This window comes from Lissotriton vulgaris, unplaced genomic scaffold (assembly GCF_964263255.1).
Source record: "Lissotriton vulgaris unplaced genomic scaffold, aLisVul1.2 SCAFFOLD_714, whole genome shotgun sequence".
Classification (NCBI taxonomy): domain Eukaryota; kingdom Metazoa; phylum Chordata; class Amphibia; order Caudata; family Salamandridae; genus Lissotriton; species Lissotriton vulgaris.
The window spans coordinates 723995-748110 of record NW_028248223.1 but is presented as its reverse complement, the minus strand read 5'-3'; the positions used below and the strand labels follow the sequence as shown (position 1 = coordinate 748110).

Genomic DNA, 24116 nt, shown 5'->3' with positions numbered 1-24116 from the left:
TACACTATGAGCATTCAACTGAGATATCTTTTCATCAATGTAAGAAAAGCCCCCGCACTGATGCGCTCTCTTTTGTCTCAATGGAAAAAGCTCTCGTGTATGGCTGGGTTCCATGGTGTAATGGTTAGCACTCTGGACTCTGAATCCAGCGATCCGAGTTCAAATCTCGGTGGGACCTGCTTGAATTATGAGATTTAATATTTCACTAATTTCTTAGAATTTGGACTTGGAAAAACATAACGTCAAAGCTTTATACTGAAACTTATCAACGTATAAGTATGTATCTATGTATACATGGTTATATCCATCTAGATAGCGATAATACAATATAAAGAAATTAATTAATCATAAACATAAGTACAGAAGCTGAAAACTAAAAACTGTTCTTTCCAATCCACAATTTGAGCAAGAGGTTCTTTTTCTTTCTCATCTGTATGATCAGTAATAAGATAGTTAATTTTGCTGATTTCTTATCTGACAACATTCTTGACTTACACAGTGCATTTAATTGTGCATTTCTTTGAAAGAGAAATTCAGATTAATACATCTGACATGTCTTTCGAAAGATTCTACTTCATGGTTATGGATTTACTTTAGAAAAACAGAGTGTAAATATCTGTGTGTCTGAATTTCAAGATTGTTATTTAAAAGTTCATCTCTTCTGCCCCCAAAATACACAATTTGATTCCTCAAGTTTTCTTTTAATGAAGGCTTTCCAATTAAAAAAGTTCCTTGTTCCCCTTATCAATAACAGTAAGATTTAAACAAGTAATATCTTGCATCAGCCCCTTGTGATGAGTTTGAGAAAACAGAGTCAGCTCACAAAATGTCTCATTATTTTGAGCCATTTAATTTCCATGTTTTCTAAAAGTTCTATAATTTGCTCACATCAAATAGACTTTTAAAATACAATCAATAAATTAATGTTTCACTCTACCCGTGTTAGATTTATGATATTTATGAATACACTTGACAGAAAAAGATTTGGTCATAAGTCATGAAAGTGGTCCCACCGAGATTTGAACTCGGATCCTTGGATTCAAAGTCCAAAGTGCTAACCATTACACCATGGAACCTCCCATGTGACAGGGGAGCAAATTGCTGCAGCAATGTGGACATTTCACATTTTTTATTTTCTACAGTCAAAGACAAACAGAATTGTATTACTTTTCTATTCTGTTCAACTTTTGCCCATTGAACTATGTTAGGGAAGTATGTTGCACAAAGGACTCAAGTAACGCTATGACTCTGTTGAACAGTACTTTTTATGTGAGATAAGATTTTGCAATAAAAATTAAGATTTCCCTGTGAATGCAATCTCTTCTGTCAAAACGGAAAGCTCAACCTGGTACAGGTGGGTTGATGGTGTTATGCTTGTCAATCTGGACTCTGAAAACAGGGATCTAAGTACAAAGCTCAGTGGGACTTATCTAAACTTTACGATTTTGTTTCCATTCAGTTCTTAGAAGTATTAATTGGAAAAACATCTCATTTACTTATAAACTTGTACGTATCAACTTATATGTATGTATCTCCCTATATATCGCTATATGTCTATGTATATTTATCGGAAAATATAAATATATACATTATAAAAATACATATAATTAATAGAGGTGAAAATAATGAACAGTTGTTGCCTCTCCGCATTTGAAACATGAGCGCCTTCTCCTTCCTCGTCTATATGTCCTGAAATTGAGATAGTCACTTTTTAATCAATTTTGATCTAACAACATAGTTGATTTGTACAAAGCATATCATACGATCTGTGAATAATTTTAAAAAAGAAAATTAGATCAGTACCTTTGAGGCCTCCAAGCAAAAGCTTATATTTCATGATTGCAGATCGACTGTTGAAAATCAGCATGAGAAATATTTTATTTCACAACTTCCATACTAATATACAAAAAACATTTCTACTATCTGAATGATACCGTCATTGTGGTTCTCTAGGTTTGATTTAAGAAAACATCTCTTTCAAAATGTGCTATATTCGCCTTATCAATAGTGTGGAAATCTTCAAAAAGGAATGCTGGGAATCAGCCCTCTGAAATGCATGTGAGAAAAACAGGATAGGATTTTGTAATGTCACACTACTTTGTCTAGGAATGTGATGTAAAAGTATTATAAAGTTCGTATTTCTGTAACTTGTTCAAGCTGTTGGACATTTTGAAAGGAGTCAATATTTGTCTCTTTCAACCTACTGGTGTTGGATTAGAGCTATAAATAAACAAAGATGACAGAAATGGAAAAGGTCAAGAGTAGTAAAGAAGTACCTCAAAGAATTGGACTGGTACCTTTGCATGCAAAGTCCAAAGTGCCAACCATTGCTCTTTGGAGCCACCCATGTGAGAGACAGAGAAATGGATGTAGTAGTTTGGAAATGTAGAATGTTTTAATATTCTTCAGTCAAAGATGATCATTATTTTGTAAATTGCATGCCCTGATAAACGTTTGCACATTTAACACTGTTATGAAGAATGTAGCTGAAAAGAATCAAATCACATTATCGCTCTTTACACTATGAGCATTCAACTGAGATATCTTTTCATCAATGTAAGAAAAGCCCCCGCACTGATGCGCTCTCTTTTGTCTCAATGGAAAAAGCCCTCATGTATGGCGGGGTTCCATGGTGTAATGGTTAGCACTCTGGACTCTGAATCCAGCGATCCGAGTTCAAATCTCGGTGGGACCTGCTTGAATTATGAGATTTAATATTTCACTAATTTCTTAGAATTTGGACTTGGAAAAACATAACGTCAAAGCTTTATACTGAAACTTATCAACGTATAAGTATGTATCTATGTATACATGGCTATATCCATCTAGATAGCGATAATACAATATAAAGAAATGAATTAATCATAAACATAAGTACAGAAGCTGAAAGCTAAAAACTGTTCTTTCCCATCCACAATTTGAGCAAGAGGTTCTTTTTCTTTCTCATCTGTATGATCAGTAATAAGATAGTTAATTTTGCTGATTTCTTATCTGACAACATTCTTGACTTACACAGTGCATTTAATTGTGCATTTCTTTGAAAGAGGAATTCAGATTAATACATCTGACATGTCTTTCGAAAGATTCTACTTCATGGTTATGGATTTACTTTAGAAAAACAGAGTGTAAATATCTGTGTGTCTGAATTTCAAGATTGTTATTTAAAAGTTCATCTCTTCTGCCCCCAAAATACACAATTTGATTCCTCAAGTTTTCTTTTAATGAAGGCTTTCCAATTAAAAAAGTTCCTTGTTCCCCTTATCAATAACAGTAAGATTTAAACAAGTAATATCTTGCATCAGCCCCTTGTGATGAGTTTGAGAAAACAGAGTCAGCTCACAAAATGTCTCATTATTTTGAGCCATTTAATTTCCATGTTTTCTAAAAGTTCTATAATTTGCTCACATCAAATAGACTTTTAAAATACAATCAATAAATTAATGTTTCACTCTACCCGTGTTAGATTTATGATATTTATGAATACACTTGACAGAAAAAGATTTGGTCATAAGTCATGAAAGTGGTCCCACCGAGATTTGAACTCGGATCCTTGGATTCAAAGTCCAAAGTGCTAACCATTACACCATGGAACCTCCCATGTGACAGGGGAGCAAATTGCTGCAGCAATGTGGACATTTCACATTTTTTATTTTCTACAGTCAAAGACAAACAGAATTGTATTACTTTTCTATTCTGTTCAACTTTTGCCCATTGAACTATGTTAGGGAAGTATGTTGCACAAAGGACTCAAGTAACGCTATGACTCTGTTGAACAGTACTTTTTATGTGAGATAAGATTTTGCAATAAAAATTAAGATTTCCCTGTGAATGCAATCTCTTCTGTCAAAACGGAAAGCTCAACCTGGTACAGGTGGGTTGATGGTGTTATGCTTGTCAATCTGGACTCTGAAAACAGGGATCTAAGAACAAAGCTCAGTGGGACTTATCTAAACTTTACGATTTTGTTTCCATTCAGTTCTTAGAAGTATTAATTGGAAAAACATCTCATTTACTTATAAACTTGTACGTATCAACTTATATGTATGTATCTCCCTATATATCGCTATATGTCTATGTATATTTATCGGAAAATATAAATATATACATTATAAAAATACATATAATTAATAGAGGTGAAAATAATGAACAGTTGTTGCCTCTCCGCATTTGAAACATGAGCGCCTTCTCCTTCCTCTTCTATATGTCCTGAAATTGAGATAGTCACATTTTAATCAATTTTGATCTAACAACATAGTTGATTTGTACAAAGCATATCATACGATCTGTGAATAATTTTAAAAAAGAAAATTAGATCAGTACCTTTGAGGCCTCCAAGCAAAAGCTTATATTTCATGATTGCAGATCGACTGTTGAAAATCAGCATGAGAAATGTTTTATTTCACAACTTCCATACTAATATACAAAAAACATTTCTACTATCTGAATGATACCGTCATTGTGGTTCTCTAGGTTTGATTTAAGAAAACATCTCTTTCAAAATGTGCTATATTCGCCTTATCAATAGTGTGGAAATCTTCAAAAAGGAATGCTGGGAATCAGCCCTCTGAAATGCATTTGAGAAAAACAGGATAGGATTTTGTAATGTCACACTATTTTGTCTAGGAATGTGATGTAAAAGTATTATAAAGTTCGTATTTCTGTAACTTGTTCAAGCTGTTGGACATTTTGAAAGGAGTCAATATTTGTCTCTTTCAACCTACTGGTGTTGGATTAGAGCTATCAATAAACAAAGATGACAGAAATGGAAAAGGTCAAGAGTAGTAAAGAAGTACCTCAAAGAATTGGACTGGTACCTTTGCATGCAAAGTCCAAAGTGCCAACCATTGCTCTTTGGAGCCACCCATGTGAGAGACAGAGAAATGGATGTAGTAGTTTGGAAATGTAGAATGTTTTAATATTCTTCATTCAAAGATGATCATTATTTTGTAAATTGCATGTCCTGATAAACGTTTGCACATTTAACACTGTTATGGAGAATGTAGCTGAAAAGAATCAAATCATATTATCGCTCTTTACACTATGAGCATTCAACTGAGATATCTTTTCATCAATGTAAGAAAAGCCCCCGCACTGATGCGCTCTCTTTTGTCTCAATGGAAAAAGCTCTCGTGTATGGCTGGGTTCCATGGTGTAATGGTTAGCACTCTGGACTCTGAATCCAGCGATCCGAGTTCAAATCTCGGTGGGACCTGCTTGAATTATGAGATTTAATATTTCACTAATTTCTTAGAATTTGGACTTGGAAAAACATAACGTCAAAGCTTTAAACTGAAACTTATCAACGTATAAGTATGTATCTATGTATACATGGCTATATCCATCTAGATAGCGATAATACAATATAAAGAAATGAATTAATCATAAACATAAGTACAGAAGCTGAAAACTAAAAACTGTTCTTTCCCATCCACAATTTGAGCAGGAGGTTCTTTTTCTTTCTCATCTGTATGATCAGTAATAAGATAGTTAATTTTGCTGATTTCTTATCTGACAACATTCTTGACTTACACAGTGCATTTAATTGTGCATTTCTTTGAAAGAGGAATTCAGATTAATACATCTGACATGTCTTTCGAAAGATTCTACTTCATGGTTATGGATTTACTTTAGAAAAACAGAGTGTAAATATCTGTGTGTCTGAATTTCAAGATTGTTATTTAAAAGTTCATCTCTTCTGCCCCCAAAATACACAATTTGATTCCTCAAGTTTTCTTTTAATGAAGGCTTTCCAATTAAAAAAGTTCCTTGTTCCCCTTATCAATACCAGTAAGATTTAAACAAGTAATATCTTGCATCAGCCCCTTGTAATGAGTTTGAGAAAGCGGACTCAGCTCACAAAATGTCTCATTATTTTGAGCCATTTAATTTCCATGTTTTCTAAAAGTTCTATAATTTGCTCACATCAAATAGACTTTTAAAATACAATCAATAAATTAATGTTTCACTCTACCCGTGTTAGATTTATGATATTTATGAATACACTTGACAGAAAAAGATTTGGTCATAAGTCATGAAAGTGGTCCCACCGAGATTTGAACTCGGATCCTTGGATTCAAAGTCCAAAGTGCTAACCATTACACCATGGAACCTCCCATGTGACAGGGGAGCAAATTGCTGCAGCAATGTGGACATTTCACATTTTTTATTTTCTACAGTCAAAGACAAACAGAATTGTATTACTTTTCTATTCTGTTCAACTTTTGCCCATTGAACTATGTTAGGGAAGTATGTTGCACAAAGGACTCAAGTAACGCTATGACTCTGTTGAACAGTACTTTTTATGTGAGATAAGATTTTGCAATAAAAATTAAGATTTCCCTGTGAATGCAATCTCTTCTGTCAAAACGGAAAGCTCAACCTGGTACAGGTGGGTTGATGGTGTTATGCTTGTCAATCTGGACTCTGAAAACAGGGATCTAAGTACAAAGCTCAGTGGGACTTATCTAAACTTTATGATTTTGTTTCCATTCAGTTCTTAGAAGTATTAATTGGAAAAACATCTCATTTACTTATAAACTTGTACGTATCAACTTATATGTATGTATCTCCCTATATATCGCTATATGTCTATGTATATTTATCGGAAAATATAAATATATACATTATAAAAATACATATAATTAATAGAGGTGAAAATAATGAACAGTTGTTGCCTCTCCGCATTTGAAACATGAGCGCCTTCTCCTTCCTCGTCTATATGTCCTGAAATTGAGATAGTCACTTTTTAATCAATTTTGATCTAACAACATAGTTGATTTGTACAAAGCATATCATACGATCTGTGAATAATTTTAAAAAAGAAAATTAGATCAGTACCTTTGAGGCCTCCAAGCAAAAGCTTATATTTCATGATTGCAGATCGACTGTTGAAAATCAGCATGAGAAATATTTTATTTCACAACTTCCATACTAATATACAAAAAACATTTCTACTATCTGAATGATACCGTCATTGTGGTTCTCTAGGTTTGATTTAAGAAAACATCTCTTTCAAAATGTGCTATATTCGCCTTATCAATAGTGTGGAAATCTTCAAAAAGGAATGCTGGGAATCAGCCCTCTGAAATGCATGTGAGAAAAACAGGATAGGATTTTGTAATGTCACACTACTTTGTCTAGGAATGTGATGTAAAAGTATTATAAAGTTCGTATTTCTGTAACTTGTTCAAGCTGTTGGACATTTTGAAAGGAGTCAATATTTGTCTCTTTCAACCTACTGGTGTTGGATTAGAGCTATAAATAAACAAAGATGACAGAAATGGAAAAGGTCAAGAGTAGTAAAGAAGTACCTCAAAGAATTGGACTGGTACCTTTGCATGCAAAGTCCAAAGTGCCAACCATTGCTCTTTGGAGCCACCCATGTGAGAGACAGAGAAATGGATGTAGTAGTTTGGAAATGTAGAATGTTTTAATATTCTTCAGTCAAAGATGATCATTATTTTGTAAATTGCATGCCCTGATAAACGTTTGCACATTTAACACTGTTATGAAGAATGTAGCTGAAAAGAATCAAATCACATTATCGCTCTTTACACTATGAGCATTCAACTGAGATATCTTTTCATCAATGTAAGAAAAGCCCCCGCACTGATGCGCTCTCTTTTGTCTCAATGGAAAAAGCCCTCATGTATGGCGGGGTTCCATGGTGTAATGGTTAGCACTCTGGACTCTGAATCCAGCGATCCGAGTTCAAATCTCGGTGGGACCTGCTTGAATTATGAGATTTAATATTTCACTAATTTCTTAGAATTTGGACTTGGAAAAACATAACGTCAAAGCTTTATACTGAAACTTATCAACGTATAAGTATGTATCTATGTATACATGGCTATATCCATCTAGATAGCGATAATACAATATAAAGAAATGAATTAATCATAAACATAAGTACAGAAGCTGAAAGCTAAAAACTGTTCTTTCCCATCCACAATTTGAGCAAGAGGTTCTTTTTCTTTCTCATCTGTATGATCAGTAATAAGATAGTTAATTTTGCTGATTTCTTATCTGACAACATTCTTGACTTACACAGTGCATTTAATTGTGCATTTCTTTGAAAGAGGAATTCAGATTAATACATCTGACATGTCTTTCGAAAGATTCTACTTCATGGTTATGGATTTACTTTAGAAAAACAGAGTGTAAATATCTGTGTGTCTGAATTTCAAGATTGTTATTTAAAAGTTCATCTCTTCTGCCCCCAAAATACACAATTTGATTCCTCAAGTTTTCTTTTAATGAAGGCTTTCCAATTAAAAAAGTTCCTTGTTCCCCTTATCAATAACAGTAAGATTTAAACAAGTAATATCTTGCATCAGCCCCTTGTGATGAGTTTGAGAAAGCGGAGTCAGCTCACAAAATGTCTCATTATTTTGAGCCATTTAATTTCCATGTTTTCTAAAAGTTCTATAATTTGCTCACATCAAATAGACTTTTAAAATACAATCAATAAATTAATGTTTCACTCTACCCGTGTTAGATTTATGATATTTATGAATACACTTGACAGAAAAAGATTTGGTCATAAGTCATGAAAGTGGTCCCACCGAGATTTGAACTCGGATCCTTGGATTCAAAGTCCAAAGTGCTAACCATTACACCATGGAACCTCCCATGTGACAGGGGAGCAAATTGCTGCAGCAATGTGGACATTTCACATTTTTTATTTTCTACAGTCAAAGACAAACAGAATTGTATTACTTTTCTATTCTGTTCAACTTTTGCCCATTGAACTATGTTAGGGAAGTATGTTGCACAAAGGACTCAAGTAACGCTATGACTCTGTTGAACAGTACTTTTTATGTGAGATAAGATTTTGCAATAAAAATTAAGATTTCCCTGTGAATGCAATCTCTTCTGTCAAAACGGAAAGCTCAACCTGGTACAGGTGGGTTGATGGTGTTATGCTTGTCAATCTGGACTCTGAAAACAGGGATCTAAGTACAAAGCTCAGTGGGACTTATCTAAACTTTATGATTTTGTTTCCATTCAGTTCTTAGAAGTATTAATTGGAAAAACATCTCATTTACTTATAAACTTGTACGTATCAACTTATATGTATGTATCTCCCTATATATCGCTATATGTCTATGTATATTTATCGGAAAATATAAATATATACATTATAAAAATACATATAATTAATAGAGGTGAAAATAATGAACAGTTGTTGCCTCTCCGCATTTGAAACATGAGCGCCTTCTCCTTCCTCGTCTATATGTCCTGAAATTGAGATAGTCACTTTTTAATCAATTTTGATCTAACAACATAGTTGATTTGTACAAAGCATATCATACGATCTGTGAATAATTTTAAAAAAGAAAATTAGATCAGTACCTTTGAGGCCTCCAAGCAAAAGCTTATATTTCATGATTGCAGATCGACTGTTGAAAATCAGCATGAGAAATATTTTATTTCACAACTTCCATACTAATATACAAAAAACATTTCTACTATCTGAATGATACCGTCATTGTGGTTCTCTAGGTTTGATTTAAGAAAACATCTCTTTCAAAATGTGCTATATTCGCCTTATCAATAGTGTGGAAATCTTCAAAAAGGAATGCTGGGAATCAGCCCTCTGAAATGCATGTGAGAAAAACAGGATAGGATTTTGTAATGTCACACTACTTTGTCTAGGAATGTGATGTAAAAGTATTATAAAGTTCGTATTTCTGTAACTTGTTCAAGCTGTTGGACATTTTGAAAGGAGTCAATATTTGTCTCTTTCAACCTACTGGTGTTGGATTAGAGCTATAAATAAACAAAGATGACAGAAATGGAAAAGGTCAAGAGTAGTAAAGAAGTACCTCAAAGAATTGGACTGGTACCTTTGCATGCAAAGTCCAAAGTGCCAACCATTGCTCTTTGGAGCCACCCATGTGAGAGACAGAGAAATGGATGTAGTAGTTTGGAAATGTAGAATGTTTTAATATTCTTCAGTCAAAGATGATCATTATTTTGTAAATTGCATGCCCTGATAAACGTTTGCACATTTAACACTGTTATGAAGAATGTAGCTGAAAAGAATCAAATCACATTATCGCTCTTTACACTATGAGCATTCAACTGAGATATCTTTTCATCAATGTAAGAAAAGCCCCCGCACTGATGCGCTCTCTTTTGTCTCAATGGAAAAAGCCCTCATGTATGGCGGGGTTCCATGGTGTAATGGTTAGCACTCTGGACTCTGAATCCAGTGATCCGAGTTCAAATCTCGGTGGGACCTGCTTGAATTATGAGATTTAATATTTCACTAATTTCTTAGAATTTGGACTTGGAAAAACATAACGTCAAAGCTTTATACTGAAACTTATCAACGTATAAGTATGTATCTATGTATACATGGCTATATCCATCTAGATAGCGATAATACAATATAAAGAAATGAATTAATCATAAACATAAGTACAGAAGCTGAAAGCTAAAAACTGTTCTTTCCCATCCACAATTTGAGCAAGAGGTTCTTTTTCTTTCTCATCTGTATGATCAGTAATAAGATAGTTAATTTTGCTGATTTCTTATCTGACAACATTCTTGACTTACACAGTGCATTTAATTGTGCATTTCTTTGAAAGAGGAATTCAGATTAATACATCTGACATGTCTTTCGAAAGATTCTACTTCATGGTTATGGATTTACTTTAGAAAAACAGAGTGTAAATATCTGTGTGTCTGAATTTCAAGATTGTTATTTAAAAGTTCATCTCTTCTGCCCCCAAAATACACAATTTGATTCCTCAAGTTTTCTTTTAATGAAGGCTTTCCAATTAAAAAAGTTCCTTGTTCCCCTTATCAATAACAGTAAGATTTAAACAAGTAATATCTTGCATCAGCCCCTTGTGATGAGTTTGAGAAAACAGAGTCAGCTCACAAAATGTCTCATTATTTTGAGCCATTTAATTTCCATGTTTTCTAAAAGTTCTATAATTTGCTCACATCAAATAGACTTTTAAAATACAATCAATAAATTAATGTTTCACTCTACCCGTGTTAGATTTATGATATTTATGAATACACTTGACAGAAAAAGATTTGGTCATAAGTCATGAAAGTGGTCCCACCGAGATTTGAACTCGGATCCTTGGATTCAAAGTCCAAAGTGCTAACCATTACACCATGGAACCTCCCATGTGACAGGGGAGCAAATTGCTGCAGCAATGTGGACATTTCACATTTTTTATTTTCTACAGTCAAAGACAAACAGAATTGTATTACTTTTCTATTCTGTTCAACTTTTGCCCATTGAACTATGTTAGGGAAGTATGTTGCACAAAGGACTCAAGTAACGCTATGACTCTGTTGAACAGTACTTTTTATGTGAGATAAGATTTTGCAATAAAAATTAAGATTTCCCTGTGAATGCAATCTCTTCTGTCAAAACGGAAAGCTCAACCTGGTACAGGTGGGTTGATGGTGTTATGCTTGTCAATCTGGACTCTGAAAACAGGGATCTAAGAACAAAGCTCAGTGGGACTTATCTAAACTTTACGATTTTGTTTCCATTCAGTTCTTAGAAGTATTAATTGGAAAAACATCTCATTTACTTATAAACTTGTACGTATCAACTTATATGTATGTATCTCCCTATATATCGCTATATGTCTATGTATATTTATCGGAAAATATAAATATATACATTATAAAAATACATATAATTAATAGAGGTGAAAATAATGAACAGTTGTTGCCTCTCCGCATTTGAAACATGAGCGCCTTCTCCTTCCTCTTCTATATGTCCTGAAATTGAGATAGTCACTTTTTAATCAATTTTGATCTAACAACATAGTTGATTTGTACAAAGCATATCATACGATCTGTGAATAATTTTAAAAAAGAAAATTAGATCAGTACCTTTGAGGCCTCCAAGCAAAAGCTTATATTTCATGATTGCAGATCGACTGTTGAAAATCAGCATGAGAAATGTTTTATTTCACAACTTCCATACTAATATACAAAAAACATTTCTACTATCTGAATGATACCGTCATTGTGGTTCTCTAGGTTTGATTTAAGAAAACATCTCTTTCAAAATGTGCTATATTCGCCTTATCAATAGTGTGGAAATCTTCAAAAAGGAATGCTGGGAATCAGCCCTCTGAAATGCATTTGAGAAAAACAGGATAGGATTTTGTAATGTCACACTATTTTGTCTAGGAATGTGATGTAAAAGTATTATAAAGTTCGTATTTCTGTAACTTGTTCAAGCTGTTGGACATTTTGAAAGGAGTCAATATTTGTCTCTTTCAACCTACTGGTGTTGGATTAGAGCTATCAATAAACAAAGATGACAGAAATGGAAAAGGTCAAGAGTAGTAAAGAAGTACCTCAAAGAATTGGACTGGTACCTTTGCATGCAAAGTCCAAAGTGCCAACCATTGCTCTTTGGAGCCACCCATGTGAGAGACAGAGAAATGGATGTAGTAGTTTGGAAATGTAGAATGTTTTAATATTCTTCATTCAAAGATGATCATTATTTTGTAAATTGCATGTCCTGATAAACGTTTGCACATTTAACACTGTTATGGAGAATGTAGCTGAAAAGAATCAAATCATATTATCGCTCTTTACACTATGAGCATTCAACTGAGATATCTTTTCATCAATGTAAGAAAAGCCCCCGCACTGATGCGCTCTCTTTTGTCTCAATGGAAAAAGCTCTCGTGTATGGCTGGGTTCCATGGTGTAATGGTTAGCACTCTGGACTCTGAATCCAGCGATCCGAGTTCAAATCTCGGTGGGACCTGCTTGAATTATGAGATTTAATATTTCACTAATTTCTTAGAATTTGGACTTGGAAAAACATAACGTCAAAGCTTTAAACTGAAACTTATCAACGTATAAGTATGTATCTATGTATACATGGCTATATCCATCTAGATAGCGATAATACAATATAAAGAAATGAATTAATCATAAACATAAGTACAGAAGCTGAAAACTAAAAACTGTTCTTTCCCATCCACAATTTGAGCAGGAGGTTCTTTTTCTTTCTCATCTGTATGATCAGTAATAAGATAGTTAATTTTGCTGATTTCTTATCTGACAACATTCTTGACTTACACAGTGCATTTAATTGTGCATTTCTTTGAAAGAGGAATTCAGATTAATACATCTGACATGTCTTTCGAAAGATTCTACTTCATGGTTATGGATTTACTTTAGAAAAACAGAGTGTAAATATCTGTGTGTCTGAATTTCAAGATTGTTATTTAAAAGTTCATCTCTTCTGCCCCCAAAATACACAATTTGATTCCTCAAGTTTTCTTTTAATGAAGGCTTTCCAATTAAAAAAGTTCCTTGTTCCCCTTATCAATACCAGTAAGATTTAAACAAGTAATATCTTGCATCAGCCCCTTGTAATGAGTTTGAGAAAGCGGACTCAGCTCACAAAATGTCTCATTATTTTGAGCCATTTAATTTCCATGTTTTCTAAAAGTTCTATAATTTGCTCACATCAAATAGACTTTTAAAATACAATCAATAAATTAATGTTTCACTCTACCCGTGTTAGATTTATGATATTTATGAATACACTTGACAGAAAAAGATTTGGTCATAAGTCATGAAAGTGGTCCCACCGAGATTTGAACTCGGATCCTTGGATTCAAAGTCCAAAGTGCTAACCATTACACCATGGAACCTCCCATGTGACAGGGGAGCAAATTGCTGCAGCAATGTGGACATTTCACATTTTTTATTTTCTACAGTCAAAGACAAACAGAATTGTATTACTTTTCTATTCTGTTCAACTTTTGCCCATTGAACTATGTTAGGGAAGTATGTTGCACAAAGGACTCAAGTAACGCTATGACTCTGTTGAACAGTACTTTTTATGTGAGATAAGATTTTGCAATAAAAATTAAGATTTCCCTGTGAATGCAATCTCTTCTGTCAAAACGGAAAGCTCAACCTGGTACAGGTGGGTTGATGGTGTTATGCTTGTCAATCTGGACTCTGAAAACAGGGATCTAAGAACAAAGCTCAGTGGGACTTATCTAAACTTTACGATTTTGTTTCCATTCAGTTCTTAGAAGTATTAATTGGAAAAACATCTCATTTACTTATAAACTTGTACGTATCAACTTATATGTATGTATCTCCCTATATATCGCTATATGTCTATGTATATTTATCGGAAAATATAAATATATACATTATAAAAATACATATAATTAATAGAGGTGAAAATAATGAACAGTTGTTGCCTCTCCGCATTTGAAACATGAGCGCCTTCTCCTTCCTCTTCTATATGTCCTGAAATTGAGATAGTCACTTTTTAATCAATTTTGATCTAACAACATAGTTGATTTGTACAAAGCATATCATACGATCTGTGAATAATTTTAAAAAAGAAAATTAGATCAGTACCTTTGAGGCCTCCAAGCAAAAGCTTATATTTCATGATTGCAGATCGACTGTTGAAAATCAGCATGAGAAATGTTTTATTTCACAACTTCCATACTAATATACAAAAAACATTTCTACTATCTGAATGATACCGTCATTGTGGTTCTCTAGGTTTGATTTAAGAAAACATCTCTTTCAAAATGTGCTATATTCGCCTTATCAATAGTGTGGAAATCTTCAAAAAGGAATGCTGGGAATCAGCCCTCTGAAATGCATTTGAGAAAAACAGGATAGGATTTTGTAATGTCACACTATTTTGTCTAGGAATGTGATGTAAAAGTATTATAAAGTTCGTATTTCTGTAACTTGTTCAAGTTGTTGGACATTTTGAAAGGAGTCAATATTTGTCTCTTTCAACCTACTGGTGTTGGATTAGAGCTATCAATAAACAAAGATGACAGAAATGGAAAAGGTCAAGAGTAGTAAAGAAGTACCTCAAAGAATTGGACTGGTACCTTTGCATGCAAAGTCCAAAGTGCCAACCATTGCTCTTTGGAGCCACCCATGTGAGAGACAGAGAAATGGATGTAGTAGTTTGGAAATGTAGAATGTTTTAATATTCTTCATTCAAAGATGATCATTATTTTGTAAATTGCATGTCCTGATAAACGTTTGCACATTTAACACTGTTATGGAGAATGTAGCTGAAAAGAATCAAATCATATTATCGCTCTTTACACTATGAGCATTCAACTGAGATATCTTTTCATCAATGTAAGAAAAGCCCCCGCACTGATGCGCTCTCTTTTGTCTCAATGGAAAAAGCTCTCGTGTATGGCTGGGTTCCATGGTGTAATGGTTAGCACTCTGGACTCTGAATCCAGCGATCCGAGTTCAAATCTCGGTGGGACCTGCTTGAATTATGAGATTTAATATTTCACTAATTTCTTAGAATTTGGACTTGGAAAAACATAACGTCAAAGCTTTAAACTGAAACTTATCAACGTATAAGTATGTATCTATGTATACATGGCTATATCCATCTAGATAGCGATAATACAATATAAAGAAATGAATTAATCATAAACATAAGTACAGAAGCTGAAAACTAAAAACTGTTCTTTCCCATCCACAATTTGAGCAGGAGGTTCTTTTTCTTTCTCATCTGTATGATCAGTAATAAGATAGTTAATTTTGCTGATTTCTTATCTGACAACATTCTTGACTTACACAGTGCATTTAATTGTGCATTTCTTTGAAAGAGGAATTCAGATTAATACATCTGACATGTCTTTCGAAAGATTCTACTTCATGGTTATGGATTTACTTTAGAAAAACAGAGTGTAAATATCTGTGTGTCTGAATTTCAAGATTGTTATTTAAAAGTTCATCTCTTCTGCCCCCAAAATACACAATTTGATTCCTCAAGTTTTCTTTTAATGAAGGCTTTCCAATTAAAAAAGTTCCTTGTTCCCCTTATCAATACCAGTAAGATTTAAACAAGTAATATCTTGCATCAGCCCCTTGTAATGAGTTTGAGAAAGCGGACTCAGCTCACAAAATGTCTCATTATTTTGAGCCATTTAATTTCCATGTTTTCTAAAAGTTCTATAATTTGCTCACATCAAATAGACTTTTAAAATACAATCAATAAATTAATGTTTCACTCTACCCGTGTTAGATTTATGATATTTATGAATACACTTGACAGAAAAAGATTTGGTCATAAGTCATGAAAGTGGTCCCACCGAGATTTGAACTCGGATCCTTGGATTCAAAGTCCAAAGTGCTAACCATTACACCATGGAACCTCCCATGTGACAGGGGAGCAAATTGCTGCAGCAATGTGGACATTTCACATTTTTTATTTTCTACAGTCAAAGACAAACAGAATTGTATTACTTTTCTATTCTGTTCAACTTTTGCCCATTGAACTATGTTAGGGAAGTATGTTGCACAAAGGACTCAAGTAACGCTATGACTCTGTTGAACAGTACTTTTTATGTGAGATAAGATTTTGCAATAAAAATTAAGATTTCCCTGTGAATGCAATCTCTTCTGTCAAAACGGAAAGCTCAACCTGGTACAGGTGGGTTGATGGTGTTATGCTTGTCAATCTGGACTCTGAAAACAGGGATCTAAGTACAAAGCTCAGTGGGACTTATCTAAACTTTATGATTTTGTTTCCATTCAGTTCTTAGAAGTATTAATTGGAAAAACATCTCATTTACTTATAAACTTGTACGTATCAACTTATATGTATGTATCTCCCTATATATCGCTATATGTCTATGTATATTTATCGGAAAATATAAATATATACATTATAAAAATACATATAATTAATAGAGGTGAAAATAATGAACAGTTGTTGCCTCTCCGCATTTGAAACATGAGCGCCTTCTCCTTCCTCGTCTATATGTCCTGAAATTGAGATAGTCACTTTTTAATCAATTTTGATCTAACAACATAGTTGATTTGTACAAAGCATATCATACGATCTGTGAATAATTTTAAAAAAGAAAATTAGATCAGTACCTTTGAGGCCTCCAAGCAAAAGCTTATATTTCATGATTGCAGATCGACTGTTGAAAATCAGCATGAGAAATATTTTATTTCACAACTTCCATACTAATATACAAAAAACATTTCTACTATCTGAATGATACCGTCATTGTGGTTCTCTAGGTTTGATTTAAGAAAACATCTCTTTCAAAATGTGCTATATTCGCCTTATCAATAGTGTGGAAATCTTCAAAAAGGAATGCTGGGAATCAGCCCTCTGAAATGCATGTGAGAAAAACAGGATAGGATTTTGTAATGTCACACTACTTTGTCTAGGAATGTGATGTAAAAGTATTATAAAGTTCGTATTTCTGTAACTTGTTCAAGCTGTTGGACATTTTGAAAGGAGTCAATATTTGTCTCTTTCAACCTACTGGTGTTGGATTAGAGCTATAAATAAACAAAGATGACAGAAATGGAAAAGGTCAAGAGTAGTAAAGAAGTACCTCAAAGAATTGGACTGGTACCTTTGCATGCAAAGTCCAAAGTGCCAACCATTGCTCTTTGGAGCCACCCATGTGAGAGACAGAGAAATGGATGTAGTAGTTTGGAAATGTAGAATGTTTTAATATTCTTCAGTCAAAGATGATCATTATTTTGTAAATTGCATGCCCTGATAAACGTTTGCACATTTAACACTGTTATGAAGAATGTAGCTGAAAAGAATCAAATCACATTATCGCTCTTTACACTATGAGCATTCAACTGAGATATCTTTTCATCAATGTAAGAAAAGCCCCCGCACTGATGCGCTCTCTTTTGTCTCAATGGAAAAAGCCCTCATGTATGGCGGGGTTCCATGGTGTAATGGTTAGCACTCTGGACTCTGAATCCAGTGATCCGAGTTCAAATCTCGGTGGGACCTGCTTGAATTATGAGATTTAATATTTCACTAATTTCTTAGAATTTGGACTTGGAAAAACATAACGTCAAAGCTTTATACTGAAACTTATCAACGTATAAGTATGTATCTATGTATACATGGCTATATCCATCTAGATAGCGATAATACAATATAAAGAAATGAATTAATCATAAACATAAGTACAGAAGCTGAAAGCTAAAAACTGTTCTTTCCCATCCACAATTTGAGCAAGAGGTTCTTTTTCTTTCTCATCTGTATGATCAGTAATAAGATAGTTAATTTTGCTGATTTCTTATCTGACAACATTCTTGACTTACACAGTGCATTTAATTGTGCATTTCTTTGAAAGAGGAATTCAGATTAATACATCTGACATGTCTTTCGAAAGATTCTACTTCATGGTTATGGATTTACTTTAGAAAAACAGAGTGTAAATATCTGTGTGTCTGAATTTCAAGATTGTTATTTAAAAGTTCATCTCTTCTGCCCCCAAAATACACAATTTGATTCCTCAAGTTTTCTTTTAATGAAGGCTTTCCAATTAAAAAAGTTCCTTGTTCCCCTTATCAATAACAGTAAGATTTAAACAAGTAATATCTTGCATCAGCCCCTTGTGATGAGTTTGAGAAAACAGAGTCAGCTCACAAAATGTCTCATTATTTTGAGCCATTTAATTTCCATGTTTTCTAAAAGTTCTATAATTTGCTCACATCAAATAGACTTTTAAAATACAATCAATAAATTAATGTTTCACTCTACCCGTGTTAGATTTATGATATTTATGAATACACTTGACAGAAAAAGATTTGGTCATAAGTCATGAAAGTGGTCCCACCGAGATTTGAACTCGGATCCTTGGATTCAAAGTCCAAAGTGCTAACCATTACACCATGGAACCTCCCATATGACAGGGGAGCAAATTGCTGCAGCAATGTGGACATTTCACATTTTTTATTTTCTACAGTCAAAGACAAACAGAATTGTATTACTTTTCTATTCTGTTCAACTTTTGCCCATTGAACTATGTTAGGGAAGTATGTTGCACAAAGGACTCAAGTAACGCTATGACTCTGTTGAACAGTACTTTTTATGTGAGATAAGATTTTGCAATAAAAATTAAGATTTCCCTGTGAATGCAATCTCTTCTGTCAAAACGGAAAGCTCAACCTGGTACAGGTGGGTTGATGGTGTTATGCTTGTCAATCTGGACTCTGAAAACAGGGATCTAAGTACAAAGCTCAGTGGGACTTATCTAAACTTTACGATTTTGTTTCCATTCAGTTCTTAGAAGTATTAATTGGAAAAACATCTCATTTACTTATAAACTTGTACGTATCAACTTATATGTATGTATCTCCCTATATATCGCTATATGTCTATGTATATTTATCGGAAAATATAAATATATACATTATAAAAATACATATAATTAATAGAGGTGAAAATAATGAACAGTTGTTGCCTCTCCGCATTTGAAACATGAGCGCCTTCTCCTTCCTCGTCTATATGTCCTGAAATTGAGATAGTCACTTTTTAATCAATTTTGATCTAACAACATAGTTGATTTGTACAAAGCATATCATACGATCTGTGAATAATTTTAAAAAAGAAAATTAGATCAGTACCTTTGAGGCCTCCAAGCAAAAGCTTATATTTCATGATTGCAGATCGACTGTTGAAAATCAGCATGAGAAATATTTTATTTCACAACTTCCATACTAATATACAAAAAACATTTCTACTATCTGAATGATACCGTCATTGTGGTTCTCTAGGTTTGATTTAAGAAAACATCTCTTTCAAAATGTGCTATATTCGCCTTATCAATAGTGTGGAAATCTTCAAAAAGGAATGCTGGGAATCAGCCCTCTGAAATGCATGTGAGAAAAACAGGATAGGATTTTGTAATGTCACACTACTTTGTCTAGGAATGTGATGTAAAAGTATTATAAAGTTCGTATTTCTGTAACTTGTTCAAGCTGTTGGACATTTTGAAAGGAGTCAATATTTGTCTCTTTCAACCTACTGGTGTTGGATTAGAGCTATAAATAAACAAAGATGACAGAAATGGAAAAGGTCAAGAGTAGTAAAGAAGTACCTCAAAGAATTGGACTGGTACCTTTGCATGCAAAGTCCAAAGTGCCAACCATTGCTCTTTGGAGCCACCCATGTGAGAGACAGAGAAATGGATGTAGTAGTTTGGAAATGTAGAATGTTTTAATATTCTTCAGTCAAAGATGATCATTATTTTGTAAATTGCATGCCCTGATAAACGTTTGCACATTTAACACTGTTATGAAGAATGTAGCTGAAAAGAATCAAATCACATTATCGCTCTTTACACTATGAGCATTCAACTGAGATATCTTTTCATCAATGTAAGAAAAGCCCCCGCACTGATGCGCTCTCTTTTGTCTCAATGGAAAAAGCCCTCATGTATGGCGGGGTTCCATGGTGTAATGGTTAGCACTCTGGACTCTGAATCCAGCGATCCGAGTTCAAATCTCGGTGGGACCTGCTTGAATTATGAGATTTAATATTTCACTAATTTCTTAGAATTTGGACTTGGAAAAACATAACGTCAAAGCTTTATACTGAAACTTATCAACGTATAAGTATGTATCTATGTATACATGGCTATATCCATCTAGATAGCGATAATACAATATAAAGAAATGAATTAATCATAAACATAAGTACAGAAGCTGAAAGCTAAAAACTGTTCTTTCCCATCCACAATTTGAGCAAGAGGTTCTTTTTCTTTCTCATCTGTATGATCAGTAATAAGATAGTTAATTTTGCTGATTTCTTATCTGACAACATTCTTGACTTACACAGTGCATTTAATTGTGCATTTCTTTGAAAGAGGAATTCAGATTAATACATCTGACATGTCTTTCGAAAGATTCTACTTCATGGTTATGGATTTACTTTAGAAAAACAGAGTGTAAATATCTGTGTGTCTGAATTTCAAGATTGTTATTTAAAAGTTCATCTCTTCTGCCCCCAAAATACACAATTTGATTCCTCAAGTTTTCTTTTAATGAAGGCTTTCCAATTAAAAAAGTTCCTTGTTCCCCTTATCAATAACAGTAAGATTTAAACAAGTAATATCTTGCATCAGCCCCTTGTGATGAGTTTGAGAAAGCGGAGTCAGCTCACAAAATGTCTCATTATTTTGAGCCATTTAATTTCCATGTTTTCTAAAAGTTCTATAATTTGCTCACATCAAATAGACTTTTAAAATACAATCAATAAATTAATGTTTCACTCTACCCGTGTTAGATTTATGATATTTATGAATACACTTGACAGAAAAAGATTTGGTCATAAGTCATGAAAGTGGTCCCACCGAGATTTGAACTCGGATCCTTGGATTCAAAGTCCAAAGTGCTAACCATTACACCATGGAACCTCCCATGTGACAGGGGAGCAAATTGCTGCAGCAATGTGGACATTTCACATTTTTTATTTTCTACAGTCAAAGACAAACAGAATTGTATTACTTTTCTATTCTGTTCAACTTTTGCCCATTGAACTATGTTAGGGAAGTATGTTGCACAAAGGACTCAAGTAACGCTATGACTCTGTTGAACAGTACTTTTTATGTGAGATAAGATTTTGCAATAAAAATTAAGATTTCCCTGTGAATGCAATCTCTTCTGTCAAAACGGAAAGCTCAACCTGGTACAGGTGGGTTGATGGTGTTATGCTTGTCAATCTGGACTCTGAAAACAGGGATCTAAGTACAAAGCTCAGTGGGACTTATCTAAACTTTATGATTTTGTTTCCATTCAGTTCTTAGAAGTATTAATTGGAAAAACATCTCATTTACTTATAAACTTGTACGTATCAACTTATATGTATGTATCTCCCTATATATCGCTATATGTCTATGTATATTTATCGGAAAATATAAATATATACATTATAAAAATACATATAATTAATAGAGGTGAAAATAATGAACAGTTGTTGCCTCTCCGCATTTGAAACATGAGCGCCTTCTCCTTCCTCGTCTATATGTCCTGAAATTGAGATAGTCACTTTTTAATCAATTTTGATCTAACAACATAGTTGATTTGTACAAAGCATATCATACGATCTGTGAATAATTTTAAAAAAGAAAATTAGATCAGTACCTTTGAGGCCTCCAAGCAAAAGCTTATATTTCATGATTGCAGATCGACTGTTGAAAATCAGCATGAGAAATATTTTATTTCACAACTTCCATACTAATATACAAAAAACATTTCTACTATCTGAATGATACCGTCATTGTGGTTCTCTAGGTTTGATTTAAGAAAACATCTCTTTCAAAATGTGCTATATTCGCCTTATCAATAGTGTGGAAATCTTCAAAAAGGAATGCTGGGAATCAGCCCTCTGAAATGCATGTGAGAAAAACAGGATAGGATTTTGTAATGTCACACTACTTTGTCTAGGAATGTGATGTAAAAGTATTATAAAGTTCGTATTTCTGTAACTTGTTCAAGCTGTTGGACATTTTGAAAGGAGTCAATATTTGTCTCTTTCAACCTACTGGTGTTGGATTAGAGCTATAAATAAACAAAGATGACAGAAATGGAAAAGGTCAAGAGTAGTAAAGAAGTACCTCAAAGAATTGGACTGGTACCTTTGCATGCAAAGTCCAAAGTGCCAACCATTGCTCTTTGGAGCCACCCATGTGAGAGACAGAGAAATGGATGTAGTAGTTTGGAAATGTAGAATGTTTTAATATTCTTCAGTCAAAGATGATCATTATTTTGTAAATTGCATGCCCTGATAAACGTTTGCACATTTAACACTGTTATGAAGAATGTAGCTGAAAAGAATCAAATCACATTATCGCTCTTTACACTATGAGCATTCAACTGAGATATCTTTTCATCAATGTAAGAAAAGCCCCCGCACTGATGCGCTCTCTTTTGTCTCAATGGAAAAAGCCCTCATGTATGGCGGGGTTCCATGGTGTAATGGTTAGCACTCTGGACTCTGAATCCAGTGATCCGAGTTCAAATCTCGGTGGGACCTGCTTGAATTATGAGATTTAATATTTCACTAATTTCTTAGAATTTGGACTTGGAAAAACATAACGTCAAAGCTTTATACTGAAACTTATCAACGTATAAGTATGTATCTATGTATACATGGCTATATCCATCTAGATAGCGATAATACAATATAAAGAAATGAATTAATCATAAACATAAGTACAGAAGCTGAAAGCTAAAAACTGTTCTTTCCCATCCACAATTTGAGCAAGAGGTTCTTTTTCTTTCTCATCTGTATGATCAGTAATAAGATAGTTAATTTTGCTGATTTCTTATCTGACAACATTCTTGACTTACACAGTGCATTTAATTGTGCATTTCTTTGAAAGAGGAATTCAGATTAATACATCTGACATGTCTTTCGAAAGATTCTACTTCATGGTTATGGATTTACTTTAGAAAAACAGAGTGTAAATATCTGTGTGTCTGAATTTCAAGATTGTTATTTAAAAGTTCATCTCTTCTGCCCCCAAAATACACAATTTGATTCCTCAAGTTTTCTTTTAATGAAGGCTTTCCAATTAAAAAAGTTCCTTGTTCCCCTTATCAATAACAGTAAGATTTAAACAAGTAATATCTTGCATCAGCCCCTTGTGATGAGTTTGAGAAAACAGAGTCAGCTCACAAAATGTCTCATTATTTTGAGCCATTTAATTTCCATGTTTTCTAAAAGTTCTATAATTTGCTCACATCAAATAGACTTTTAAAATACAATCAATAAATTAATGTTTCACTCTACCCGTGTTAGATTTATGATATTTATGAATACACTTGACAGAAAAAGATTTGGTCATAAGTCATGAAAGTGGTCCCACCGAGATTTGAACTCGGATCCTTGGATTCAAAGTCCAAAGTGCTAACCATTACACCATGGAACCTCCCATGTGACAGGGGAGCAAATTGCTGCAGCAATGTGGACATTTCACATTTTTTATTTTCTACAGTCAAAGACAAACAGAATTGTATTACTTTTCTATTCTGTTCAACTTTTGCCCATTGAACTATGTTAGGGAAGTATGTTGCACAAAGGACTCAAGTAACGCTATGACTCTGTTGAACAGTACTTTTTATGTGAGATAAGATTTTGCAATAAAAATTAAGATTTCCCTGTGAATGCAATCTCTTCTGTCAAAACGGAAAGCTCAACCTGGTACAGGTGGGTTGATGGTGTTATGCTTGTCAATCTGGACTCTGAAAACAGGGATCTAAGTACAAAGCTCAGTGGGACTTATCTAAACTTTACGATTTTGGTTCCATTCAGTTCT

At 33.7% G+C, this 24116-nt stretch overlaps 20 non-coding genes across 20 annotated transcripts; 10 read left to right on the top strand and 10 right to left on the bottom strand.

Annotated features, from left to right (window-relative positions):
- Positions 1 to 106: 106 nt before the first annotated feature.
- Positions 107 to 178, top strand: TRNAQ-CUG (transfer RNA glutamine (anticodon CUG)). The gene has a single exon. It is a non-coding gene; the product is annotated as a tRNA-Gln (tRNA).
- An 826-nt stretch (positions 179 to 1004) lies between these two features.
- TRNAQ-UUG (transfer RNA glutamine (anticodon UUG)) lies at positions 1005 to 1076 on the bottom strand. The gene has a single exon. It is a non-coding gene; the product is annotated as a tRNA-Gln (tRNA).
- A 1547-nt stretch (positions 1077 to 2623) lies between these two features.
- Positions 2624 to 2695, top strand: TRNAQ-CUG (transfer RNA glutamine (anticodon CUG)). Its single transcript has one exon. It is a non-coding gene; the product is annotated as a tRNA-Gln (tRNA).
- Positions 2696 to 3521: 826 nt separating this feature from the next.
- On the bottom strand, positions 3522 to 3593 carry TRNAQ-UUG (transfer RNA glutamine (anticodon UUG)). Its single transcript has one exon. It is a non-coding gene; the product is annotated as a tRNA-Gln (tRNA).
- A 1547-nt stretch (positions 3594 to 5140) lies between these two features.
- TRNAQ-CUG (transfer RNA glutamine (anticodon CUG)) lies at positions 5141 to 5212 on the top strand. The gene has a single exon. It is a non-coding gene; the product is annotated as a tRNA-Gln (tRNA).
- An 826-nt stretch (positions 5213 to 6038) lies between these two features.
- TRNAQ-UUG (transfer RNA glutamine (anticodon UUG)) lies at positions 6039 to 6110 on the bottom strand. The gene has a single exon. It is a non-coding gene; the product is annotated as a tRNA-Gln (tRNA).
- A 1547-nt stretch (positions 6111 to 7657) lies between these two features.
- Positions 7658 to 7729, top strand: TRNAQ-CUG (transfer RNA glutamine (anticodon CUG)). Its single transcript has one exon. It is a non-coding gene; the product is annotated as a tRNA-Gln (tRNA).
- Positions 7730 to 8555: 826 nt separating this feature from the next.
- On the bottom strand, positions 8556 to 8627 carry TRNAQ-UUG (transfer RNA glutamine (anticodon UUG)). Its single transcript has one exon. It is a non-coding gene; the product is annotated as a tRNA-Gln (tRNA).
- A 1547-nt stretch (positions 8628 to 10174) lies between these two features.
- On the top strand, positions 10175 to 10246 carry TRNAQ-CUG (transfer RNA glutamine (anticodon CUG)). Its single transcript has one exon. It is a non-coding gene; the product is annotated as a tRNA-Gln (tRNA).
- An 826-nt stretch (positions 10247 to 11072) lies between these two features.
- On the bottom strand, positions 11073 to 11144 carry TRNAQ-UUG (transfer RNA glutamine (anticodon UUG)). The gene has a single exon. It is a non-coding gene; the product is annotated as a tRNA-Gln (tRNA).
- A 1547-nt stretch (positions 11145 to 12691) lies between these two features.
- On the top strand, positions 12692 to 12763 carry TRNAQ-CUG (transfer RNA glutamine (anticodon CUG)). Its single transcript has one exon. It is a non-coding gene; the product is annotated as a tRNA-Gln (tRNA).
- Positions 12764 to 13589: 826 nt separating this feature from the next.
- TRNAQ-UUG (transfer RNA glutamine (anticodon UUG)) lies at positions 13590 to 13661 on the bottom strand. The gene has a single exon. It is a non-coding gene; the product is annotated as a tRNA-Gln (tRNA).
- Positions 13662 to 15208: 1547 nt separating this feature from the next.
- On the top strand, positions 15209 to 15280 carry TRNAQ-CUG (transfer RNA glutamine (anticodon CUG)). The gene has a single exon. It is a non-coding gene; the product is annotated as a tRNA-Gln (tRNA).
- An 826-nt stretch (positions 15281 to 16106) lies between these two features.
- On the bottom strand, positions 16107 to 16178 carry TRNAQ-UUG (transfer RNA glutamine (anticodon UUG)). The gene has a single exon. It is a non-coding gene; the product is annotated as a tRNA-Gln (tRNA).
- A 1547-nt stretch (positions 16179 to 17725) lies between these two features.
- Positions 17726 to 17797, top strand: TRNAQ-CUG (transfer RNA glutamine (anticodon CUG)). Its single transcript has one exon. It is a non-coding gene; the product is annotated as a tRNA-Gln (tRNA).
- An 826-nt stretch (positions 17798 to 18623) lies between these two features.
- On the bottom strand, positions 18624 to 18695 carry TRNAQ-UUG (transfer RNA glutamine (anticodon UUG)). The gene has a single exon. It is a non-coding gene; the product is annotated as a tRNA-Gln (tRNA).
- Positions 18696 to 20242: 1547 nt separating this feature from the next.
- Positions 20243 to 20314, top strand: TRNAQ-CUG (transfer RNA glutamine (anticodon CUG)). Its single transcript has one exon. It is a non-coding gene; the product is annotated as a tRNA-Gln (tRNA).
- Positions 20315 to 21140: 826 nt separating this feature from the next.
- TRNAQ-UUG (transfer RNA glutamine (anticodon UUG)) lies at positions 21141 to 21212 on the bottom strand. The gene has a single exon. It is a non-coding gene; the product is annotated as a tRNA-Gln (tRNA).
- Positions 21213 to 22759: 1547 nt separating this feature from the next.
- Positions 22760 to 22831, top strand: TRNAQ-CUG (transfer RNA glutamine (anticodon CUG)). The gene has a single exon. It is a non-coding gene; the product is annotated as a tRNA-Gln (tRNA).
- An 826-nt stretch (positions 22832 to 23657) lies between these two features.
- On the bottom strand, positions 23658 to 23729 carry TRNAQ-UUG (transfer RNA glutamine (anticodon UUG)). The gene has a single exon. It is a non-coding gene; the product is annotated as a tRNA-Gln (tRNA).
- Between the last annotated feature and the right edge of the window lie 387 nt (positions 23730 to 24116).